Consider the following 12400-nt stretch of genomic DNA (forward strand, 5'->3'; position numbering starts at 1 on the left):
TCAAGCCTTATAAATGTGTTGAATGTGGGAAAACATTTACACAATCAAGTGGTCTGCAGAGGCACATGAGGATTCACAGTGGAATCAAACCTCATCGGTGCATTGTGTGTGAGAAAACATTTACAAGAATAGATAGTCTGCAGGAACACATGAGAATTCACAGTGGAATCAAGCTTTATGAATGTGTTGAATGTGGGAAAGGATTTACACATTCAACAAGTCTGAAGACACACATGAAGATTCACAGTGGAATCAAACCTCATCAGTGCGTTGTGTGTGAGAAAACATTTACACAATCAGGTCATCTGCTGACACACATGAGGATTCACAGTGGAATCAAACCTCATCAGTGTACTGTGTGTGAGAAAACATTTAAAACATTAGGAAATCTGCAGATACATATGAGAATTCACAGTGGAATCAAGCCTTATGAATGTGTTGAATGTGGTAGAAAGTTCACACATTCCAATAGTCTGCAGACACACAAGAGGATTCACAGTGGAATCAAACCTCATCAGTGCATTGTGTGTGAGAAAACATTTACAAAATTAGGAAATCTGCAGATACACATGAGAATTCACAATGGAATCAAGCCTTATGAATGTGTTGAATGTGGGAAAAGATTTACACAATCAGGAAATCTGCAGACCCACATGAGGATTCACAATGGAATCAAGCCTTATAAATGTGTTGAATGTGGGAAAATGTTCACACATTCCAGTAGTCTGAAGGCACACATGAGAATTCACAGTGGAATCAAGCTTTAGGAATGTGTTGCGTGTGGGGGAAAATTTGCACAATTAAAGTTTGGCATGAAATGCATGTGGATCCGTTTTTTTGTAAATATCTCTTCATCCAATGACCCAATTGATCTCAAACTGTGCAAGTGGATGTTTTGTCAGACAACCTAATCAAATTGTAAATCATTGATTTTATGCATTTGTATTAAAGAATCTGTCCATGTAACTGTCAACAAAATCAACAGCAGAACACAGAATGCTTGCAGAGGGAGGGAGCCAATGACCCGTAACAGCGGCAGTGTTGGGTCATAAAGGTCAATGGACGTCATGATGGACAGCTGACAGCAAGATCAAGTAGTCTGCAGACACTCATGAGGATTCACGGTGGAATCAAGCCTTATGAATGTGTTGAATGTGGGAAACGATTTACACAATCAGGTAGTCTGCAGACACACATGATGATTCACAGTGGAATCAAGCCTGATGAATGAGTTGAATGTGGAAAAAATGACACAATCAGGTAATCTGCAGGCCCAAATGAGGATGTACAGTGGAATCAAGAGCTATGAATGTGTTGAAAGTGGGACAGAATTTACACATTGAGGTCATCTTGAGATACTCACAAGGATTTACAGTGGAATCAAGCAGTGAAGACTTATCACTATGTTGGGTTTGGGAAAGGATGTACACCTGCAGGCACCCTGTAGAAACACATAAGGATTCAAAGTGGAATTCCATACTATCGGTGTGTTGAATGGGGGAAAACATTTGCTCTGTTACATACTCTTAGACGGTAAACACTTCAAATCAACTGATTGTTGAGGGTTGGTGTTATGTATATATTACAGAGCATATATTTCATCATCCACCTATATATTCCCATCCCAGCAAGTTCATGTTTTACCACCAACTAAGTCATAATCGAAAATCAACTTTTGTTGAACAAGATGTAGATTACCATTATACCATCCTCTTTGTCCTGTCGTAAATGTCACGGTCAAGTGCTGACAGATATTTTGTTAGCAGCTGGCGCAAGTTGACCGTGGCGACACTGTAAAGAAAATCAAGTCTTGTTAGGTAATTACCTTCTGACCACCTACCTCGTTTTGTAATATTTGTCAGCATAGGATACATAGTGCTTTAACTTTAGATAAATTTTATAGTGATACACAAGTAGAGCTGTGAGGTATAAAATCTTGGCTTTTTTAAACTCGCTTGCTTGAATAAACCCAAGGAATTCACAGCTCTCTCCTTTCTTGTTTCAAAGCAAGAAATATTTAACGTTTATTGTCATGATTATGTCTAACTTGTTATTTCCTTGTAAATATTTCCATGCCTAGAAAATGTATGAGGTAAGTTGGACACATTCCTACGATATTGAATCGCTTTTCAAAATACCTGTTGTTGTAAATGCCAGTTCAAGATAACCGATTAATTTGTAGGCACTATCTAGTTTTGTCGATGTACTTTGCATCGAGGGCTCCTCAAGTTTTATGACGCTCATGTACATATGAATATTTCTTTTCAATGTTTTGACACATGTGTATATCCCCGATAGTAGTGAAGGAAATGACAGTTCTTTTACAGCTACCTCTGAAAGCATTACATCGGGCCAATTCAGCTCTTAGCAGTTGGTTGACAATGGGGTGAGGGGTGGGAAGGATTGTGTGTGTGTGACTCAGGGACATCCCATGATGTCCCCTCTGTGAAAGAGAGATGGGCTTTTTTCATGTTTATTATTATTTTTTTAATAATCGTAATAGCTAGAGACTGTGTTATGGATGAGGTCAAACAGTATCTGGTCAAAGTCGGCTAAGGAGTAGGTTCCTTACGGGGCAGAGCGGCCGTTGTACTCAGGGCTATGATTGACTAAGCATCCATGAGAGGTTCTATCCATTCGGTACCCACCTGACCTAAACTATCGTACAGAGTCGTAATACAGGTGGTAATGCGGTGTTGTTGGGGATGGTTACCAAGTCCTCTTGTATGAATCCCGCGCCTGGTCTATCCTTCAGGTGATACAAATGAGGTTCGCCTTCTTTGATAGACACTCACTCGATACTATACGTTTTTCATGGACCACACTGAATCTGTGGCACAGCGTCAATCACCTCCTTTGAATTCACTGAGCTTGTATAAATACCTCATGCTGACCCAGTCTGACAGTTTCTTCTCTGTACCACCATGTCTCGGTGCGGAGGATTCGGCACTCATCGATTTCATTTCATTGCCCTTTGACAGGTTTCTTGTCGATCAATCGAGTGACCATTTGTGTCGCTGCCACCACTTGGGGTATACAGACCACTTATTCTGTTGATCGTTGCTCTGGCGTCACCATTTCCTGCATACTGATGATGTCTGAACAGGCGTTTGGCTAAGGTGCAATTGAATCTCTTCATGATGGCTTGGCTGCGATGGGCACCTGCTGTACAGCGCCTGACCTCGACCTGGTGTTTTGCAAATGAACTGCGACACGTCCTGGATTGACATGAACTAGGCCATGTCAAAGGGCTCCGACTTGTAATTTGGTAGGCCTTTTAGTCAAAGGGCTCCATCTTTAGGCCTCTTTCCATCGACTTGGCTACTTGACGGTCAACTGAGGCAAATCTTTCAGGGTTAACGGCCTCTTTGTATCGACTGAGGACATGCCACCCAGCGTAGGTCAAAACGTACGGCAAATGGGAATTGTACGGGGCTTGTTTCATTAACCAGTCCTTATCCGTGTCTTTGGAGACCTTGGCCGCTTAAGCGAGCTTGGTGATAGGGCTTGTGCCTTTCCACTATCCCCGTGGGCTGTGGTAAATCTTCTCCATTTTTTTTTTGCATGGTATTTTCTCTTTAATACAGCGGTGTCCATACGCGTAAGTCGTGATATTGTCAATGGCAATGCACCGTTTCGTATCCATTGCTGAACTCCGTATATGTCGAAATTGCACGTTGCCAATAGCAACATCATCATTCGAATCACATTTACCATAGTCACCCCAATAATCCAGGATGAAACAAGGTACTAGCACTCTTAACTAAAACTGTATCTTCTGTCACCGTAGTTACATACCTTTATATCAATCCTACCATATCTACCGAATTTTTGTATTGAGAAAATACATGCTAACATTACAGTTAGAATACGTACCAGAGTTAAATGGCATATTATGTCCAACTGGGCACTTTGCGCCGTTTACCGTATTAGCTCAATGTATGTATTTTGATAACTGAAATTCACTGACAAAAGTCGTAAATCCTTACCATAGTTAATGCGCTACATACAGTGATAATCATAAATCCCTACTGTACTTAATGCATCGATATGCGATATACCATATATTGTTACCCGATATGCACCGATATGCGATATACCATATATCCTTACCCTCAGTAACGCATCAGGCGCGATATACCGTAATAGTCATAAATCCTAACAGTATTTAACGCAATAGGTGCTACATGACGTAACTGCTATAAACCCTTACCGTAATTACTTTAACGCACGTTTTTCAAAATAATTTCGTTAAGAACCATCGCAAACAATTCAAACCCATTCATAGGCAGGCATTAATCGCCACATACCGTAATAGTCATAAATCCTTACCCTCAGAAACGCATTAGGCACGATATACCGTAATAGTCATAAATCCTTACAGTAGTTAATGAACTAGGCACAGCATGTAACTGAATTGTTAGGAGCTCCACTCCATGCTTGTCCTCTGCAATTGTTGTTGAATAATTTATCTGTGAGGTTATGTTATTTATCAGTACGGTAGTTACTCAAGGAAATTGTATTATGTTTCTGTAAGCAGTTACCGTACATATTCTGTTATACCACACATTGCTTATATTACCTGATTGAAATTGAGGTGAGGTGAAACTGGATTTATCGTCGTGCTTGAGAATATTTCGCTCATATGACGACGTGCATGCGTGTGTATGTGTATGTGCGGCTGCTTGTACTAGCCCAGACTTAAGTTGATTTTATAGTGCTAGCCTACTGAGATACCATGCCGCAGTGAAGCATGAATACCCCACTCAGACACATTATACTGACTCCGAGCCGACCAGTCCTTGTTGTACCCATTGATGATGAGCGCAAGGCAGAGACCAACAAGTACCATATTTTAACGTCTTTTGGTATGACGCGGCTGGGGATCAAACCCGCGACCTTCCGCTCTCCGGGCAGACACTCTAACCACTACACCACGGAGGCAGTCAATTGAAATTGAAATAGGATATGATTGATTATTTTTGTATGTCATTATTATGTATGCATTGATGCTTTTTGAATGGCATGTTAGTCACTTGCTTTAATAAACCCAAGGAACTCGCAGCTTTCTCCTTTCTTGTTTCAAGGCTCGCTTCTAATAGATAATTTTGATAGCACCTTTAGCATGCTTAACGCTACAGATTTCATCAACTGACGCAAAAAAGCTGTCTTGCTTAAATAATATTCTTTGTTTCTCCACAGGAGAGTACAATAACACGGACAGGCAGAAAATGTACATTAAGTAAAAGAGAGGTATTTATAAAGAAGAATACATTAGAGTTATTGGAGCAGCACTGGTTTAGATGAGTTTGGATTTAAGGTAAATTTGGTGTATTTACACAGTCTGTACAATCCTTGAACGACCAGAGAAGAGTAGATGGTGTTGTCTGTGACACCACAAGTATGCCTGTCACATCGTATCCATGCGGGGAACTGAACCCGGGCCTTCTACCAAACGCTACCATTACGTATATAGTATGAATCAACATCTGGAGCAAAATATACTATCCACACCGAGTTAAGGATAATAATATTCATCATGAAAATATGTAACACCAGGGAGACAGTCAGTATATAGAACTTAGTTCAACCAAAATAAGCCATAAGTCAGAGTGACCTGACTTTGGTTAATGGATAATTAGAATTATACCTTGGTCAGTGTAATAAATTATATATGTGACAAATTACTTGCGTATGTATACAAAATAATATCGTCTCATAAATTTTACATTGAAGGAAATGGGCAGAATTAGTGGAGAGAGAGGGCGAATCTTCATCTATGGTTTCATTTTCATAATGTTGAGATACACTGACGTGTAAATGAAACTGAATATAATATACAAAAGCAGCAACAATTAAGTAAAAAGTAAATCGTTTACTCTTTTACTCTGTTAAACACAAAATGCTAACACAAAACAATATTACCAGACACTTCCAAGTTGCGAACCTGTTTCACTGCGCCGTGCTATGAGCGCAGCCCAGCAGTTGAAACTCCGTATTCCCCAGAAAACAGAAACGCTTTGAACTCCGAATTGCGAAGTCCAAAACAATATATCAGAATCTGCAAAACCATGAAATTATTAAGAATTTAAAGATTGTAATTTTTTATATATTTTTTCACTCATTACTCACGTAAGTAGTATAGAACGCGTCGCCAGACACTGTATTTGGTGGAGGGGAGGTCGAGGGACTTCATTGGCTGATCCAAGTCACGTGGTCATAGCTGATGCATAGGTAAATGTAGGCAGGACGTCACAGGTCAGGAAAGGTGAATGAAAGGTGTGTATTTTAAGGCAGTCGTGTAGAAAACCCTTTATAAGACGTGAAAAGAACCAAAAGCAAAGTGTCATGACAAGAGCTACTAGTGTGTAGCGTGCTGCCCTGAATAGACAGACAGTACCTATCAACCCAGTTTGAACTGAGCGCGCTCGACAACTCACGTGATCCTCTATTCAAATAGCCCGCGCTCGCCAGAGCGTGCGACCTGTTTTGATGAATACAAGGTGTGTAGAAAGTACCACAATAGACACGGACTGTGTCAACATGATATACGCCCTATAATGTAGATAAGATTAGACAATCAGCAAGCTGGCAGTGAAGTTTAAATTGAGAATATAGATAAGTTTTTGAGCCACTAGACAACGAGGAATGCCATTCCTGTAAATGTGTTTTGGGATCTAGATATGAATTCAAAAATAAAAAGGTTTATATTAGGAATACATTGATTTTCCCATACGTATCCAAAACCCATTGTATACAATAGTTTTTTTTAATTTTGATGTCCAGTTAATTTTACCATTTGAAGCATCTAACAGTAATAAATTGTAACATTTCTTAGGGAACCATATAGAAGGCATATTTAACAGTTCAATACATAATACAGTGTTTGTACATAAAAATATACATAGGGTATCTCCCGAATCCGCCACGTACAACGTGGTTAGGGGTACATAGTTTAACACAGAGTAAGTATTTACAAGCTAGGGGATGCACTGTTTCAATGGATGAATTACAATCAGTCCAGACCCCATACGTCGGCACCATAAAGTGCACCAAAATAGGCATAGTAGTATGGTAGCAGCACATATCCGAGGTGACGTAATGTGACGCAACCCCGAAAATATGCTGCTACACTGACGTCATACACGTATGACGTCACGACGATAGGTCTCGTGACGTCACGATCTACAAACGAAGGCCGTGACGTCACTTGATGGTGACGCAACCTCGAAAATATACTACCACACTGACGTCACGCCCTACAACGACGGTATTGACGTCACGTGGTCATTGAACTGTCACAAATAAGGGTAATGGTCGCTTAGTGCGTGTTCGTGCATGTATATGCAGTATTGTTATTGTCTTTGTGGCAAGATATGACATCTACTAATGACGCCACACAGACCAAAATGACCACCATAAGAATCCATCCGTCAAGCTTAAATTCTCAATTGCTCTCAGACGCTTTTTTACCTCATAAATGCACCATTAGCGTGCCAATAATATTTGAGTTTTTGAAGGGGCTAGGAATCTCGTGCTGTCTATGTAAAGCTCTCTACAATACTAGACCGCTAAGAAACACCTAGACACTCTTAATCACACGACCACCCCGTCTGTGTAAAGCTCTCTACAATACAAGACGGTAAGACGGCGATATTCTACATGAAACAAAAATGTGAGGTAGAAAACGGCAAAGCAGCAAGAGTGGTACCGAGTGTTACCGAGTGTTACGTTCTTTACCTCGTATCGTAAACCCAAAGTGGGAATGAATAATAATTTTGAAGGAGGTCTGTAAATGTCGTACTGCCAATGTAAAGCTCTCTACAATACTAGACAGCAAAACAAATGTAACAAGACACTCAAAAATAACACACCCTCCAGTTTATGTAAAGCTCTCTACAATACAACACGGGAAGGCGGTTATATTCTACCAAATACAACAAAGAAGATATTGAGTCGGACAGTCTATGTAAAGCTCTCTACAATACTAGACCGTCGCGAACACCGTATCCCTCGTTGTTTTAAACCACCCCAAAACATACCCACGAGGTAGACAACGTCAACACTTTTATATAAAACACAACAGAGACTAGTAAAACAACATTTCACAAATTTTATTAAGTAGAATATGCACATCTACATTTCTACCCACAAAGCAACTAAGTTTACAAAACAGTTCTCATGTCAGTATCAAACCTGACGGGCACGTGATTTTGAGAAATGCATACTACGGGCTGAACCTGTTGTGTTCAAAGTCTATGTCGTCTTCTGCACACCATTTCCATAGTCTTAATCCACACCATGCACATCATGCGACCTTGTCCGCCGCCGCCAGTATAAAAGAATCCTCTCGGGCTAGCTGTCTTCCCTTTGAACCATTTGTTCTGGCCAGTCCTGGAAAGAAACCATCCTGGCGTAGCCGCTGAGCATTGCTTCGTAACAGTAATTCTGGCTTAAATCCGTCAGTAGCCTCCTAGGTTCCCCACGTGTCTCCTCGTGTACCAAGAACTGTCTATCACCGTTTTCCTCCATTCTCCCTGTTGCTTAAACGGTAATTTTGAATCCACATCATCATCGCTGAAACGTTGGATACCATATTTCCCGGCCCACAGACAAGGTGTCTTCGCTTTCCAGAGTCCTTTGATGGCGATACTTCTCCCTTCTTATTGAAGAAAAGTTTACATCTTTCTCCATCGCCTGATCATTATTATGCGAATCGGGAACGTAGCAGCAGGACATCGCTGTACGGAGCACTCAAAATATACAACCTCACTCTCGGGCAGACGGCTTCCAACTACTTACTGCGTGCTGGGGTGCGTGATACTCTCGACACCATCAGCGGTTACATCTTAAAAGAATAGGGGGTGTGACCTAAGGGCCCCTCGTCCTGCCATTGGACGGTAAGGGGTCAAACCCGCCCTGGACATAATTATACCTATTACATCAAATCACGGTCGTTATCGCCGCGAAAGTACCTGTCAGCGTAAAAAAAGCAGGGCTTGACACCTCCTTGTATGGTTGCCTAGTAAGACCGGGGTTTTGCGACGAGGTGACGGCGTGGGAAAACAAATCGACAACATTCCTACAGCTCTATCAATAACCTAATTTTTCCCTCGTCAAAATCCATAGCTCTTAAAGTTCTCGAGTATATTATTCTTCTTGGCATTATCATACCATCTGAAAACCATGGAATCGTTTTGCAAGCATGTTACTTTTACTGAAATGACTAACTATATCGTGGTTAGAAATACCTCGAGATCGCCAGCTACCAAATATAAACAATGGTGACCGCGAAGCTACTGGACGATAGACTTTGCACCACGAACTCTGTTGTAGGAATAATGCAAACGACCGTATTTTGTCACAAAATCGTGAAATTAGAGGCCATATTAAGTATGTAATCTATACCGCACGAAGTGCATGTGTAATCTACCGGTGCCTGTACGCTTTAAAGCAGCCAGTGACTTCGGTTCGGTTTTTTCTGTCCGTGTTGCAAATAAACAATATAGGATATTTCAGTCTCTTCATCCCGACTATTTTATTACCACACACCTCTTCCAAAGTATCTCTGCTACTTATGCCGCCATAGTTGTTTTAAGGAAAGGCTCATTACACGACCAAACCATTCCAAATCTCGACCGCATAACATTTTAGAAGGATATGTAACTCGTCCCTCGCCTACGCCAGTGTATAGCGGCATTTCTAAAGTGATCAAATTCCTATTACGCTGTCCAGCTCTCTATAACACACCAACGCCAGAGCTCGGGCGTTGGCTATGCTTAAAATTTCAATTCTATGCCGACCTTACCAGAGCTCTTCGGATACCGTGTGACATGTCAGCACCTAAATCGTCGCGTTAAATCGAACACAAACAATGTAGTGCCGCCTAAAACTCTTTGAGAGTTACTGTGTGCGTGGAATTTCTCCCCAAACCCCTGTATTTCTAAACAGCTCTAGGTATGTCTGATACATCCGTGTAGAGTCGGGTTCGAAATTGACGGTATGGCATCTTTTGCCTACCTCCTGACCGTTTACTTTAACGGCTATTTCCGTCAATCCAAAGGCTGGAAATTAAAAGGATTTTTGTTCGAAACCCCGCAAGCGATTCGTTGTCAACGAGACCGAGTACTATTCTTTAGGAATGTGACCCATTATTAAATGTTTGGAATTATATTCTCTCAGGCCTTGGGGAATGTCGCGGTGTCGTAGTTTTCACCTGGGCTATGGGATATTTCAGCGGTACTTCCACGCTTGGCCAAACCTCTAATATGGGTATCTCTAATAGCTGGTGCTATACGTTTACTTGTCTGACATGAAATTCGGCTGAGAGTATGGTAAGCATAACCGGTATATGAAAGTACCGGCCTCCGTCCGTGAGTGGAGTGTAACATATAGAAGTTATTAGGGCTACGTATCAATTCGATTTTTAAAGGTACCCGCCTATGAGGTATCTATGCTGCATGAACAAATCAGAGTGTAATTTTCCAACGAAGTTCTAGGGCCTACTGGGCACACATTTTGCCGTCGTTTCGCGAACGTACGCGGGTTGGAATCTTCATTGCCCTAGAGAAAAGTTATTAAAACACCCCGCCTTTATCTCTTTACTGAAATTCTGTGCTACCAAATTGTTTTCTATTTGGCGATTTATCGCAGCTCAGTAGCGCGTTTTATGTATGCACGCTCTGTACGGGTATGTACCCAAACTGTCTGTTAATTCTAGTTGATTAGAGCCCGCTATTACTCTCACCTCCGGGAAATAGAGAATGTAGAGTATTTGTCACGGGCGACACGCTCTACGCCTAGTCACCGTCTCCCCATCAGCTGTCATCACATTGTCAGCGACTGTAGCACGACCATCCGCCGCCTTAAATTCGTGATACAATTCTCTCAGGTAACATTCGCCAAGTCTACGTGAAGCTGTTTATAGGGTTATTGATATCAAACCTTATGGTGCCGCCCAACTGCCCGAGGCCTGTAACGGGGCTATATTTGGTCCAGTGTGAATCCGTCATCGTGGAAACCATACCCGTAATGAAAATAAATCCAGTTCGCTTTTACCGCATTGCGCGGTTCCATATCCCTCGACATGGTGATGGATGGTATGATATCTCTACTAAAATACCAAACGCCTCTTAGACTTTCTCCTACGCTTCTTTCTGCTCGGGAGGGATCCAACAGTCGGAATTTCTCTCTTTTAGACGGCGATTTTTTACGAGGTGTCTGAGTACCGCGACTAACGAAGCACCACGCTTATGGCTCGACGTCCTCGATGGAAATGATCCCAAAACACCTTTCATCGCTTTTAAGCCCTGCTACTACGTCGCTTTATACTTTCTGACGCTTTTGCACTACCCGCCACCACGTCATTATGCAACAACACCCGCAGCAGCCTTGGCTCCCTCCTCAATAGTATTTTACCCGTTGACTTTAGCAGGGGCATCGCTATTCTACCTATAGCGCCTAAAATATTCCCGAGTCCAGCACCACCTTGACCATAATGCTCGCTAACGTACACCGGTATGTGATTCCCGTTACATCCCATACGCGTTTATTCCTCGCTTTTAAAATGGAGTATCACCACCGACCGACCGCTAGCAAATGATACGGGTCGTCCGCGATCGCTCTCTTATAAGAATAGTCACAGAACGTATCTCACAAATTTAAAGACAGATATTGAATAGGGTTCTTTTCGGCTCCACGTATACTACATCTTTTAACATTTTCCTTTTGACGGGTATCAATGTCAACAGAGGCGCCATTGGCGTGACCAACTATCTGGTCGCCTATAATGTCGGCATAGACGTACATATTGTGGAAAAGTTGTTCTTTTGAGAAATTGGAACACGATCGGCTACGGGGTCGTTCTGGGGTCGAGCACGCATACATCGGTGTCGCCTTGCCTCGGCACTACGGTTGTGAAACCCAGCATGGAAGCCAAGTAAGGAGACACGTCGAATCTAGGACCACAATTGCCTAAAACATGTCTCACCTCTTCAGCATCGGACCCTCGAAATCGCTTCCACAAAGCCCGAGGCCATGTAGACTAAATCGTCCTGGGAGTACACATATTTACTAGTCTCTTTAGGCGTTATCAATTCTATATCGATTTCCACACCACCCCTGCATCGCTATGTTTATGATATTCTTCACGCCACGCGGCAACCGCGCGTTGATGGAACTATTCATGGTATCTAAGAGTCTCGCGATCGTATAATTCCTTTGCGGCAACATTATCTGCCCCAGAAATTTAGTTTCTAAACCGAATCTATCCTTTCTCACCATACCCTGCTTATACACTCTCTCACGGACGGGATAGTCATATACATGCGCTGAAAGCGCTATGAGGAACGGGTAAATTGTGCCATGTCACGCGGGTATCTGCACAGTACTAACGCCAACC

The sequence above is a fragment of the Haliotis rubra genome, unplaced genomic scaffold (assembly GCF_003918875.1).
Source record: "Haliotis rubra isolate DU_JTF1 unplaced genomic scaffold, ASM391887v1 Scf531, whole genome shotgun sequence".
NCBI classification, from domain to species: Eukaryota; Metazoa; Mollusca; class Gastropoda; order Lepetellida; family Haliotidae; genus Haliotis; species Haliotis rubra.